Source organism: Lampetra fluviatilis, chromosome 25 (assembly GCF_964198595.1).
Source record: "Lampetra fluviatilis chromosome 25, kcLamFluv1.1, whole genome shotgun sequence".
Taxonomy (NCBI): domain Eukaryota; kingdom Metazoa; phylum Chordata; class Hyperoartia; order Petromyzontiformes; family Petromyzontidae; genus Lampetra; species Lampetra fluviatilis.
Window position 1 is genome coordinate 859,600 of NC_136299.1, and position 13,155 is coordinate 872,754.

Genomic DNA, 13,155 nt, shown 5'->3' on the forward strand with positions numbered 1-13,155 from the left:
GCCACTGTCATGACTGAGGCGTCGGGAGCGCTGGACCTTCCTGTTATTTCGGGGGCTGCAGCCATGCTCCACGCGTCCACCATTCGTGTGATCGGCCCATGCCGCAGCAGCATCTGCCAACTTCCAAGGTGGAAGTCGTTCCCAAGTTCCGACGGCTGCCACCGGTGCATCAGTTCACTGCTGCAGGAGGAGATTGGAGGGCTTTCCATCGTCGATTTGAGGCCGCCTACATCTCGGTAGGATGGACATCCCAGGAGGCGTTTCAAGCTCTTTCCACGGCCCTCGACGACGACTCGTTAGCCGCCTTTTTCGCCATCCCCGAGTCGGATAGAACGACCTTCGCGCACGCCTATGACGAGATGGCTGCTAATTTTGGTCCCTCGTCTAATGTTAAAAGAAGATTCAGGCTGCGGTGACGGGACAGGAAAGAGACGCCGTTGGCATATCGCAGTGCGCTCCTCGCTTTGTGGCACTCGGCTTTCCCTCGCATGGACAGAGTCGCCTTGAATTCCCTCGCCTTGGAATGGCTCGGGAGTTGGGGCTCACCCATCGCAGTGGCAAAAGAAGATGACCTGACTTCTCTGCAGGTGGTCCGCGGCATCCAAGCGCACCTCAATCTTAAAAACTGGCCAGCGGTGGTGACCAGTGCAACGGAACCGGCCATGTATGAGCAGGCGTGTGCCTCCTTCACCCGGGGAGCGGAGGGAAAGAGCGCTGGCCTGCGCCCATCAGCACGGGAATGGTGCCCCAGGCTGAGCCAGCCTCCCGGGCGTCCTTACCTGTTACAGGTGAGGCTGCCTGGGCCACATCGCCGTCGACTGCCACCGCGGGACCGGAGGATTCCCACCACATCCATCATCCGGCTTAAACATCTCTTCCCGCAATATACAGGTGAGTCTGGACGCATCAAACACACGGCCGTTTTTGTCCCATCATCCATCTAGCATAGGTCACACGCGGACTCATCCTGTGGTATCTCATCCCGTCGCAACTCAGAAACAGGGTGCGGGGTTGTCAGTGTGTTGGCCACAGGCGTCGAGCAGTGGAATGCACTGGTTCATCACATAGTGGGCGCCATGGCAGGTTCCTCTACAGTTGTGGGCCTAATTCAGGGGATCCAGGTTCGTCTCTTGATAGGCACAGGGGCCGTTGTGACGATGGTCTCCGGGGCTTTGTTCCGCACATTGATTTCGTTGTTCGATCCTCTTACCCTCGTGGAGAGCGCTTGTGTGGCGGCTAACGGAGGGAGTCTGGGCATTATGGGTCAGATCTTGGCCTCCGTGCAAATTGGGGAAATCTGTTTGGAAGGAGAGATATTGGTCTCACGGACGTTGGCCATGCCTTGTTTGCTGGGCACCGATTTTCTAGCAGGATGCCCTTGAAAATTCTCATTGACCAGGGGTGTATTGAACTACCATCGGGACAGCGGTTGCTGTTCCTGAACTCCCCTGGTCAACAGCCATCGCAGAACGCTGTCATTCGTGCGATGGCTAGCCAAACCGTTAAAGTACCTCCGGGTTCTAAAATGCCCATGCCGCTGCGATTGCGCAAAGACTTGCCTTCACCGGGGCCAAAGGACAGGATCCTGCTGACCCCTTCTAACGCCATGTCACGATCTCCTTCCCTAGCGGGGGCTATGGTTATTGTGTCCGCCGAGCAAACGCTGTTCCTACAAGTACTTAATGCGGGGCATGTGCCGGTTGTGATTCAGGCGGGTACTGTCCTGGCTCACGCATCGGCGGCCCAATGTTTTGATAATGCGGAGCCAGCCCCTGGGTTCGCGGGAAGCATTGGTATACCTGATGAGGCGGATTCCACATGGTTGGAATCTCTGTGCTCCGAGAAGCTTGCACTGAATGAGGTTCAACGAATTCAACTGTGCTGGCTCTTATACGATTTTTCCGATGTCTTTAGCACCAGCAAATTTGATATTGGACACACTCCTCCACCATCATATCAATATGGGCAATTCGCCCTCAATTTGGATACATTCGCAGACTTAGGCTCGTGGAGAAGGAACAGGTTCGCCAGGTTGTTGATTAGATGCTGGGCAGCCGATATTATTTCCCTGTCCAACAGCTCGTGGGGGGCACTCATAGTCCTAGTGAAAAAAACGTGATGGGAACTTACGGTTTTGCGTTTATTTCCACAAGTTAAATAAGATATCAGTGGCGGATGCATATCCCCTCCCTCGTACAGTGAGGGAAAAAAGTATTTGATCCCCTGCTGATTTTGTACGTTTGCCCACTGACAAAGAAATGATCAGTCTATAATTTTAATGGTAGGTTTATTTGAACAGTGAGAGACAAAATAACAACAAAATCCAGAAAAACGAATGTCAAAAATGTTATAAATTGATTTCCGTTTTAATGAGGGAAATAAGTATTTAACCCCCTCTCAATCAGAAAGATTTCTGGCTCCCAGGTGTCTTTTATACAGGTAACGAGCTGAGATTAGAAGCACACTCTTAAAGGAAGTGCTCCTAATCTCAGCTTGTTACCTATGTAGTAGGTTCCAGGAGACTTGGACGACGTAGTTGGAGGCACACTTATTTATTAACCACAATGTACATAACAGGCCGAGATGTACAACACTCGAAGGGGTATCGGCCCCTTCACCCGTCTAACAGGTAGATCACACAATCTATGTCACGGCTAGCCTACTCCTAGGTCCTCCACTACAGGGCTAGGGGAGGCTAGCTAACCCAGCTCTGGTTAAGCTGGGATTATGGCACCCTGAGTCCCCAGACTGGCTCTTACAAGAGCATCGGCTCTGGGCTCTTGGGGCCACGCCACTGGCTTGCCCTGGTCGGTTCTGAGAAGGACAGCGATCCAGGGGAGTCCCAGGGCCTATTTAGCCGGTCTTCTTGCTTCGCTGGTTAAGGCTGAACACTGAACCCCGAGCCCTCCGGCTCACCGCCTTATATAACAACTCACCCACTGAGGGGTGGGGCCGTGGGGGATCCGCAGCCGTGGCAGGCGCCAAAATCGATGGTGGTAGTCCGCAGTTTCATCGGATTCGCTTCTTACTACCGGCGTTTTGTTAGGGATTTTGCCACCATCGCTAAACCACTACACACCCTCACGGCCAAGGGATCTCAGTGGGATAAGGCTGAGGAGGATTCCTTCCTCGCCCTCCGCAGCACCCTTGCCAATGCCCCCCCCCGCTCGCTTATCCCGATTTTATGAGGCCCTTCATATTGGACATGGACGCCAGCGATACGGGCATCGGGGCAGTCCTTTCCCAGCTTATCGAGGGCACTGAGAGTGTAGTGGCTTACGGCAGGCGAGTCCTGTCTCCTGCTGAACAATGCTATTGCGTCACGCGCAGGAGTTACTGGCCATGGTCCATTTTATCCAGCTCATCAATATTTGTACGGACGGGACTTTGTTGTCTGCACGGACCATGCAGCCCTCCAGTACTCACTGCGCATCGACCAACTGTCTGGGCAGTTGTCACGATGGCTCGAAGTCCTCCAGGGATTCTCATTCAAAGTGGTGCACAGGAAAGGCACTCGGCACGTGAATGCTGACGCCTTGTCCCGCTTGCCGCCCCATGTCACATGCACGTGCGCCTCGCGGGCGTCGAGATGTAAGCCCTCGCATGGGGATGTGCCCATGGTGCTTGCGGCGGCTAGGACAACGCGGGAGGCAGGCATTCAGTTGCCACGTGATTCTGTTTTGAATCTTGACCATGGTCCGTGGGCTAAGCTAAAGGTTGATGACGCCTCGCTCTTGATGTTGCGCCGTCGTGCTTCTCGTGGGCCGGGCCCCGCGGTCGCCCATCCATTGTGCTATGTGAGGGACTCCTCGTGCGTTGGGAAGGGGAGTCCCAGCGTTATTCCTTGGTCGTACCTATGGTCCTTAGGGGTGAACTTATTCAAGCCGTACACGAGAAATGTATGCATCTGGGTGTTCATAAAACATTGGCGACAGTGAAAAAGGACTTTTACTGGCCCGGGATGGAAAACTATGTACTCCGCCTGATAAAAGGCTGTGCCAATTGTGCGCGTCAGAAATCTCCTGCCCTTTGACCACAGATCCCGTTGCAGTCCATTGTTATGTCACGGGTCAATTAATTGGTGGCCCATAACATCTTGGGGCCCTTTCCGGTCTCACAGAGAGGACACAAGTACCTCATTGTTGGGGTTGATTATCTAACCCGTTGGCCTATGGCCTGGCCTCTGGTTGACCAATCGGCTGCGTCTATAGCCGACGCCTTTTTATATGGCTACAATCTTGATAAAGGGGCCCCTGAACAACTCCTCACGGATCAGGGCAAGTTGCTCCAGAAGGTCTGCGATTCTCTGGGTACGCGGAAAATGCGCACCTCACCGTATCATCCACAACAGATGGGATGGTTGAGCGGTTGCACAGAACCCTCACTGCAATTCTATGCCAGCAAGTGACCATGGGTCAGTCGGACTGGGATCTTCACATTCTAGGGGTCCTCGCTGCTTACAGATGTAATGAGAGAGCGCCATCTAAGGGGTGCCAGAGGATAACGGGTACAGCCACCATTACGTAATCAGCATCCAATCCTGAGGGGGGATATGATCTGGGCCAGAGAGGACGGGCGGGGTTGCTGAGAGAGGTTCGGGAACTATCGAGAAGGTTCCCCGAGGGGGCGTAGCCAGAGGCGGGGCTTAGCTCCGCCGAGTAGGATATAAGGGAGATCGGGGAAGGACTCGAGTTCGGTGTGGGAAGCCTGGGTTCCGGACCGCGTCGCTGATCATCTCCTCCTCGCCACAGGCCACGTGGTGAATCCTCCCTCAGAGCTCACCTCCGCTTCCAGCGCGCCATCAGCCAGCGGCGAGGCCGGGAGAGTGGAGTGAGGCTCATGGGAGCTCAGAGAGGGACGCCTCGTCCACGGGGTTGGAAAGAGGGAAAATATTGGAGGGGGAAGGAGCGAAGCCGTGCTGTACTACCGTTAATAAAAGAACTCGAACAAGCATTTCCATGGAAGTCTTTCATTACACAGACTTGCTCTTCATGCCTCAACGGGATTCTCGCCATTCTATTTGATGTATGGAAGGGAGCCCGAACCCCCGGTGCAGGTTCAGTTGGAAATGTGCCCTCCTCAGAAGGGGTCGGTAGTGCCGAACCCCATTTCGAAAATGCTTGAGCAGCTGCGGTTGGCTCGCGAGGCCGCTAGGAGCAACTCGGCCCGCAGGCAGGCTGGGAACGAGCGGCTGCGGGGACAGGGAGGGCCGGGGGTGCCTTGGAAAGAAGTGGGCATGGCGTGGTTGCATTTCCCTCAAGTGCCCGTAGGCACATCCCCAAAACTGTACCGTCCTTGGCAAGGACCAATCGAGGTCATTGAGGTCCGGCGGCCGCAGTGCGTGCATATTCGGTTGGGCCAGCGGCGCTGGTTCATGCATCCATCGCGGTTAAAGAGATACGTCTCGTCCGGTCCTGTTGATTCATCTCTACGTCCCTTGCGGCCAATGTCTGATATGTTCGGCGCGTCGACCGCCACGTCTGAGGAAACGGGACGTGAGGAGGATTGTTCTGTACCGCCTACAGGACCGGAGAGCCTAATGGCCTCGGCCTGAGCGATGAGGACTCCTGCAGTGTGACCATTCATCACGCCAGAGCGGAACCGTCTCTACCCACGGGGACGGTCCTGCTGCACACACACATTCGCAACGCGTCACTTTTAGTTGATTACGACGGGTTGTTCTCGTGACTTTTTCCCTGTTCTTGTTATTGTTCTTTGTTCTTTCACGGTCACTGCTTACAGTTACGTTAGTCATGGGTCATGTTTGTATATATTGACAGCTGGGACGGCTGCGTTTTATTCGTGGGGGGGGGGATGATGTAGAGGAGTAAAATACGCGGTGCACACTGTTAACCGAGGGCTACCGAGGGCAAGCAGGTGTGCATGTGCAACATGGGGTTGCACTAACAAACCAAATACCTAAATAAGGGGCTAAGCAGGTGCGAACCAGGTCGACCGGTTGTGCACGCTGACACCGGAGGTGTTGCCAGGGAGATAGGAGATAAGGGTTGATTAATGGACGGATAGGCACCAGCCTGGCTAGCCTTAAAGAGACACACGAGAGCTCTCGGATAATTGGCCGGAGGATAAACGGAGGTGTGTGTGAGCGGAGCGAGAGAGTTGTTGCTGGGGACACAAGTGAAGACATCTCGCCACTGTTGCTCGAGCCGTCAACGGGATCTCAACCCTCACGCGTCGCCGGGCAGGTGATGGCCGATCCCCCCGCCCGGGACAGACGGGTGAGCGGGTCAGAGGGAACGTAGGTGAGGGCAGCGGTGGAGTTGTAGAAGCTGTTGTATGCTGAGACGCTGTGTGCGAAGAGACTGTGCGGAGTCGCTGTGTGCGACAACGCTGTGTGCGACGACGCTGTGTGCGAGGACGCTGTGTGCGGAGTCGCTGAGAGCAGAGCTGCTGAGTGCAGGCTAAGTGAGGTACAGAAGAGATAGGAATGGGGAGAAGTTGAGTATACGTGACTGTACCGATAGTTGTAGGTGCGCCTACAACTGGTGCAAGAATAGGTGAATAAAGTGTAAGCAGGTGACCTGTTACAACGTGTCAGTCTGAGTGATTTTACAAAACACGACACTAGTAACTCATTGGCATGTTTTGTTTACGTGAAAAACCTTACTAATTGGCTGTGTCGGGTGGTAGTGGGTTTAACAACACATTTATATTTACGCGATGTAACCCAAAATAACCTGTTATGGATAATATTGGTCGCGAACGCCTATCTGTTAAATAGACTATGTGATAGAAATGGGGTTAAATCTGTTTAGTGTTTCATTAGTACTGTAGATTCATTAGTAAACAGTCGCCTTCCCATTTGTAATGCGGGCGAAAGCGACCTTCCGGATGTGACGTCACAAGGAGGCGGAGCCAGGTGACGTGGGTGAAAGGTTGGGGTCCTTAAGTGGGTAAACCGGAAAGAGAAGGGAGTCGGGTTGTGAATGGAAAGGGGTGAGGCCACGAGGGCGAATGAGAGGAGGGGGGCACCGCCGGCGAGCGGGAGCCGACCCCAGAGTACAGCCAGGAAGGCTGTGTGTTAGAGGCAGCGGTGTGGCTGCAGAGAGTCGCAGGAGCGACGAAGAGAGAGGAGAGTACAGCCAGGAAGGCTGTGTGTTAGAGGCAGCGGTGTGGCTGCAGAGAGTCGCAGGAGTGACGAAGAGAGAGAGAGACAGCACGAGGCTGTCAGCGCTGCGGAGTGAGCAGCAGCGATTACAGCCAAGGAGGCTGAGAGTGAGTAACAGCAGCGGAGCTGCTGTGGGGGCTGCAAGAGCGACAAAGAACAGCAGCGGGGCTGCTGATGGTGACTGGAGTGACATCGGAACCAGCACTGAGAGAATAAGAAGAGACAGCCGTGTGGGTAATACAGTACGGACCAAATAAAGGACACTGAGCCAGAGATCGTGGTCAAGTCTTTTATTACATTGGTGTCAGAAGTGAAACGGCTTGTCAAGACGGCTCGGAAGAAAGAATATTCCTGTGCCATCATCTGCTACATCATCCGACTTACGATTGAGACAGATGGCGCAGCTGGAGACCTGGAAAATCGTGCTGGCGAAACCGTGTGAGCTCACCACGCCGACGACGGCAGTGGGGAGAGCCGATGGTGGTCTGCAGGCCGACGCCTTGCCTACGCTGCCAGCGCCATCTGCCACGCGGCACGAAGACGCCATCTTGGGCGTGGCAGGGGAGAAACGGCGGGAAGCCGCCATCTTGTCTTCACCGCGGCGGGGAGACGCCGCCATCTTCAACATCGCGGCGGAGAGGCAGCCTTGCGCTGCCATCTGGAGGTGCCGCGGGGAGAGCAGCCTGCTGTGAGCTGCTGTTTTGCGAGGGGGAGCTGCGAGGAGAGGACGACGACGCTACAGCTGCTGGGGCGGGAGCTCTCCCATCCTGGCTCGGGTGCGTGACAACGGAGCAGTCAAGTCGCCGAACGAGTTCTGCGAGACGACTCAAGTTGCCGCCCTGCCGTCCTCTTCTTGCTGCAGCCCCGGGCGGGTCGTAACGATACGCACCCGGCCCTTACACACACCTCACCCATCTTTCGAGGGCCGGGGGGGGGCGATTTTGTTTTCTCTCATGACTCGATTGTGCGGAGCGCGGTTCGGACTGTGGGTATGTGTGTGTAATAACGATGAACGCGCTATCTGCTTGTTGCTCAGTGTCAATGAAAGTGTGTACGAGTGTTGAGAATGGACGGAGAGTATGCTGTGCTTGTTGGGTGTAAATTGTGTGTGTGCGCTGCGGTGTGGAGTTGTTATATTGATGGCGAAGTTAATTATTAACTCGGGAGCGTCGGGTATCTTGCGCTGTATCATCTCGTGGGTTACCTTGTGCGATGGGCTTAATTGAAAAATATATATATATGTTTTTGGTGTATTGTGCTGCGAGGTGCTATGGGCGATGTGGTTGTTGCAAGAGAGAGAATATTTGTGTTGTTGCTGCAATGTTACGACTGGATTAATGGTGTGTTGGTTACCTGCAGATCGGCTTGCTATTGTGCTTAAATGTGCGCGTGTGATCGCGATATGCTGACTGTATGTGCTGTTACACCGTTCTGTACGGTTATGGGGTGCGATGCATTGATTGACTATTGGGGTTGGGATGTTATTAATTGTGCGTACCTGTTTGGAAATTGGTAACAAATTCGAGGGGGACCCTATTATTTGGTCGTATGGATGTTATGTACACGCGATTTTGGGTATATTATGGGTAACGGCGCTTTGTGAGAGAGAGAGCGCGCTTTGAGGGTGCGTGATGACGCCGTTGTGGGTGTCTCAAAGGTTAATGCTAATGGGACCGTAAATTGGCGCCAAGTTGCGTCGCGTATTCGGTTGGTCGCATGCAGCCACGAGTTGCTTTGCGAGTTGGGTTGTGTACCCAATGTGGTTGGTAAAATATTGGTTAAAAATTCCCCGATATGACTGCTGCGCGCAGCAAGCTGGGGCTGTGCGTCTATCGTTGTTGGGATTGTTACAATAAGACGGGGGAAGCAATTTGTGACCCCCAGCAAAGGGAAGCTGGGGTGCACGAATGGAGAAAACTGGCCACGTGTTCGCACGTTGGGCCGCCATTTTGCACACACGCGGGGTATGGCGTCGATGCGCTTTGCGGAAAGGGCCGCCATTTTGAGTGCGCGCGAGATATTGCGCGAACGCGCTGGGCGAAGGGGGCCGCCATTTTGAGCGCGCGGGAAAAACCTCGGTGGGGCAAATATTCCATCTGTTATGCCTGCCATTGTTGATTGGGTGATGCACGAGTGGTGGTCACGTCGGCCTATGGCTGATGGCTGACCTGACAGCCCGGAGGCGAAACCTCCGTGGTATGTCTTAAACTAATGGGCCGTGTGCTCATATGGCTCGGGGAGTCATGGTTCAGTTGTGCGGTGGCAGACTGAACCTGGTGTGCCGGGGGCTCACGGGTTTTGGGTTAGGGCGTTATTGTCTCTATAAGAGAACATTACCCCGTGGGGGGGGTCGTTGATATCTGGCCTTGCCGAGGGATTGATCTTCCCTTGGCTATGAAGCGCATTTCAAAGATTGATGGAGCTCGTTTGACGGGGTTGCAGTGGCAGACGTGTCTTATATATTTGGACGATATCATTGTCTTCAGCCGCACATTTGAGGAACATTTAACACGGCTGGAGACAGTGTTCACGAGGATGCGCTCTGCGAATTTAAAATTTAAACCAAAGAAATGCCACCTACTGCAACGGTCCGTCCGTTATCTGGGGCACATTGTGAGTGCTGAGGGGGTGTCCACGGATCCGGAAAAGACGGCGTGCGTCCGGGATTGGCCGACTCCGGCCACCGTGGGGGATGTTCGGCGGTTTTTGGGATTTGCCTCGTATTACCGAAGATTTGTGCCGGGTTTTGCGACGATTGCGAGGCCCTTGCATCTCCTTACGGGTAAAGGACGGAAATTTGTTTGGGGACAGCCGGAAGAGGCGGCCTTTCGGAGTCTGCGTGATCTATTGGCTACGGCTCCGACATTGGATTATCCCGATTTTGATCGCCCTTTCATTCTTGATACGGACGCGAGTGACACAGGTAATGGGGCGGTATTATCACAGTCTAAAGGGGGCGTAGAGCGCGTCGTGGCGTATGGTAGCCGAGTCTTGTCGCCTGCGGAAACACGCTACTGTGTCACTCGTAGAGAACTTTTGGCGGTTGGTTTTCCTACGGCAATTTCGACCGTACCTTTACGGTCGTTCTTTTATTGTGCGTACGGATCATGCGGCCTTGCAATATGCACTTAAAATGGACCAGCCATCGGGACAGTGGGCACGTTGGTTGGACACGCTACAGGCATTTTCCTTCCAAATTCAACATCGGAAGGGAGTGCGCCATGCGAACGCTGACGCACTTTCCAGATTACCAGGGCGCGCCCCTTGTAAATGTGCGTCGGGGACGCATAGGTGTTCGCCGATTCTAAACCCCCCTCAGCCGCTTACGTTGGCCGTCGAGAAGTCGGATACTCCGATGGAACCGGGACCGACTGACGGGGTTTTGAATCTGCCGCGGTCTGTCTGGATTCGGGAACAAATGATGGATGAGTTGTTGTTGTCCATGCGGAAGCGGTCTATGAGGGACAATGGGAGTCCGAGTACGGCTGTGGGGCCGCGAACCGCTCTCCGAGATGGTCTGCTTATGTGGCGAGAAGGGTTCCAGGAAAGCTGGCGTGTGGTGCTACCAACGTCCTTGCGATTCGAGTTGATTAGAACTCTCCATTGTGACACACTATTGCATTTAGGGGTGCAGAAGACTTTGTTGACGTTGCAACGTCATTATTTTTGGCAAGGCTGGTGTGTGTCCATCGCTGATGGGATAGTAAGGGAGGAGCATGGCCGAGTGCTGCTCATCCCCGAAATGGCACTAGCTGAGAATATGGTAAATGGATGTTGCCGTGGGTTGACGACCACGGTGAGGGTTACGGCGAATTAAACGTTACCGCTGGGGAGCGTGGCTCTCTCCACGCGAGGGTGTGCGATTAGGGGTTTTGTTGGTTTGTTGAGAGTGACTGTGGGTACATGCTGTGTACGTCTGAGGTCTGTGTTGGTCCTCAAGGGAGGACTGCTGGTGGGTAAGAGCAGAAATTTTTTGTTGTTGTTGTTTTCACGTGTAAATAATATTGCTGTTAAAATGTAAATACTGGGGCGTCCATCGCGGTTATTTGGGTAATTATTGGGGTTTTCTTAAGCGGCCCGGAATTACATCATCTCCACTATCCTGGGGCCGGGTGGCTGTCGTGTACGACATGCGGATGTGCGTTGTTGTGCTTTGTGCTGTTGTTGTTCTTGTTGTTATATTACATGCTTAGTGTCCTTTAAGGGGGAAGGTCGGTTCACCGCATTACGCTTTGGTATTGTTCAGCCGAGGTCGGCTGGGTTTTTTCTATGGGGGAGGGTGGTGTAATGCGGGCGAAAGCGACCTTCCGGATGTGACGTCACAAGGAGGCGGAGCCAGGTGACGTGGGTGAAAGGTTGGGGTCCTTAAGTGGGTAAACCGGAAAGAGAAGGGAGTCGGGTTGTGAATGGAAAGGGGTGAGGCCACGAGGGCGAATGAGAGGAGGGGGGCACCGCCGGCGAGCGGGAGCCGACCCCAGAGTACAGCCAGGAAGGCTGTGTGTTAGAGGCAGCGGTGTGGCTGCAGAGAGTCGCAGGAGCAACGAAGAGAGAGGAGAGTACAGCCAGGAAGGCTGTGTGTTAGAGGCAGCGGTGTGGCTGCAGAGAGTCGCAGGAGCGACGAAGAGAGAGAGAGACAGCACGAGGCTGTCAGCGCTGCGGAGTGAGCAGCAGCGATTACAGCCAAGGGGGCTGAGAGTGAGTAACAGCAGCGGAGCTGCTGTGGGGGCTGCAAGAGCGACAAAGAACAGCAGCGGGGCTGCTGATGGTGACTGGAGTGACATCGGAACCAGCACTGAGAGAATAAGAAGAGACAGCCGTGTGGGTAATACAGTACGGACCAAATAAAGGACACTGAGCCAGAGATCGTGGTCAAGTCTTTTATTACACATTCATCAGGACCTCAATAACGTCCTTCGTTGTCGCCTGAAGTCACGCCGCAAATGCTTTTGGACCCAGGCGCTTAACCTTCAGCAATGCGAGTTCAACCCCGATGAAGCTTGGATAGCTGAATGGAGTTCAAAAGAACTCATAAACACCTTGTCGTAAAAGATCCAACGCAGAAGATCCCCTGGGTTTTTATCTTCCACGGAGCTCATGGGCCACCCTAAACCGCATCCACCACGAGCCCCCCCCTCCCACGCACAGCACAGCTGCTGAAGAGCTCTGGGCCATGCTGTGCCCCCTGCTGCCACGGAACGTTCGATCGATACTCGAACATTTTATCGTTTTGTGAACAAATTCGTTTAGATTCACATTGCTCGTAATAGTGAGTTTTCGTACAAAAAACGCTCGTGAAGGGAGACACACTTGTAGTGATCACTACCGTACCTCGGGTTCCTTCTTCATGTTTATATTTCTTATATCGATCTGGGAAAATCTGTGGTGATGCAGAGAAACATTTTTGTATTGGTAAGAGGTTGGACACTGAAGGAACGAAGTGGAAGGTTTTCAGGAAACTATTTACTTATCACCAAAGTGAAATAAGTAAAATGCCTTTCTCTTAAAACGTCCCGCGAAATACAGATGTGTGTGTGTGTCGCTGTTCGCGCCACAGAACTGGTGTTGGTCATGAGCGGGAAACAAACTCGGGTTGTTGGGTTCATAGTGCAGCGCACTAACCACTGCCCCACCGTTCCCAACACAGAGCACGAACCACTGCACCACCACTCCCCACACACACAGTGCGCTAACCCCTGCACCACCACTCCCCACACACACAGTGCGCTAACCCCTGCACCACCACTCCCCACACACACATTGTGCTAACCCCTTCCCCACCGCTCCCCCCACACACACAGTGCGCTAACCCCTGCACCACCACTCTCCACACACAGTGTGCTAACCACTTCCCCACCGCTCCCCACACACACAGTGTGCTAACCACTGCACCACCACTCCCCACACATACAGTGTGCTAACCACTTCCCCACCGCTCCCCACACACACACCGTGCGCTAACCACTGCACCACCACTCCCCACACACACAACGCGCTAACCACTGCCCCACCGCTCCCCACACACACAT